The following is a 1,315-nucleotide window of genomic DNA, read 5'->3' as shown; positions in this document are numbered from 1 at the left end:
GCCCAGCAGCCCACAGAAGGGTCAGGGCAAGGCTGGGCACTGGTGCCCTGTGCTATTTGTGTAGGTTGTATGGAGAAAATGGAAAATGAGGCTAAAAGCCCCAAAGGTGCAGGGCTGGATGGGCTGAGGCTGTGGTGGAACAGCTCCCACAGGCCTGGAGGAAGTGATGGGGCCCAGGAAGAGGAAGCTGAAAGCAATGCAAAATCTAGAACTGCCCGTGTTTCGTTTTCAAGGTGACTGTGGAAAAAAAAAAAAGATGATGAAAAAGCCCCTCCCAAAAGTTTTCACAAAGATGGCATGAGTTGCCCCCACTCCAGAGCCATCACTCTCAGCAGAGCTCTTGTAGATCAACTCTTTGCTGTCTGCAGTGTTGAGGAGCCCCAAACAGTTCTCGGTGTCGCCAAAAGGGCAGGGGAGCTCCCTGCAAGGCCAGGGAGCAAAGAGAACAGAAACTAAACCAGCAGGGATGTGTCTTATCTTTCCTTAAGCAAAAGCCAGGTAGTCAGCTCAGGGAGAGGATGTAGGACCGAGGAAGACTGACAGTTTTAGGCCTTCTGCAGGTGCCTCAGGACCGTGGCAGTTCTGTGCCACTCCCCACTCACAGCAATCCTGGGCCAAATTGAGTACAGCTGATTGCAATTAGAAGCAGGGAAAGCAGGAAGGAAGGCACAATCTAGCAACAACCTTCCTTCTCCTTTTCCCCTCCCTAATTTATTGTCATCTCTCACAGGGAAGGTTTTTAAAGGTTCTTGCTCATTTTTGTAGAGCAGCAGTAACCAACTAGCAAAGGGCTTTTCATCAGGGAGGCTGATCTGAGCTCAGATCAGGTGGTCCAGGGTTTTAAATGCTGCTGTAAAATGGCCCTTGAGCCAAAGCCACCTGCCCTGCATGGTGGGAACCACGACAAACCACAGATTGTAACTGCACTATGACACTCCATAGTGAGAAATAGTGAGAAATACCAGCTAGCATCTCAACCCCTTCGTTTGTCCCGTTTTACCCCGTGAAAACATCCACTACAGCACAAATATGGGGCTACCACACAGCACAGTCGTGCTGGTAGATTTGGAAATGTGGCTCTTTAGAGGCTCAGACACAAGAGAGCAGCAACAATGACAGGACAACAACCTGAGAAGCAAATGCCCAGCGTTATCCACGCAAACACGCTGGGTCAGGAAGGAGTTCTCTGCTCACCAAACCCCCCTTTTTTTTTGGGTAGCCATTCCTGGCTTTCCACTCTCAAAGCACACTCAAGCTTTCTTACCTTTGAAGGCTCCTGCTGGCAAACTTGCTGCTCTTTGCAAGAGCTTTGGAC

At 50.0% G+C, this 1,315-nt stretch overlaps 1 protein-coding gene across 1 annotated transcript in view; it reads right to left on the bottom strand.

Annotated features, from left to right (window-relative positions):
• Positions 1-1,304, bottom strand: part of LOC114069107 (hematopoietic lineage cell-specific protein-like) — a gene marked incomplete at its 3' end in the record, with an annotated part of 4,911 nt that extends 3,607 nt beyond the window's left edge. The window contains exon 1 of the mRNA XM_027905668.1: positions 1,265-1,304. The remainder of the gene's footprint in view (positions 1-1,264) is intronic.
• Positions 1,305-1,315: the final 11 nt, after the last annotated feature.

The sequence above is a fragment of the Empidonax traillii genome, unplaced genomic scaffold, assembly GCF_003031625.1.
Source record: "Empidonax traillii isolate 1590-97213 ecotype Southwest subspecies unplaced genomic scaffold, ASM303162v1 scaffold1191:size203906, whole genome shotgun sequence".
Taxonomy (NCBI): Eukaryota; Metazoa; Chordata; class Aves; order Passeriformes; family Tyrannidae; genus Empidonax; species Empidonax traillii.
Note: the sequence above shows the minus strand (reverse complement) of the source record. Positions and strands in the feature narration are given on the sequence as shown.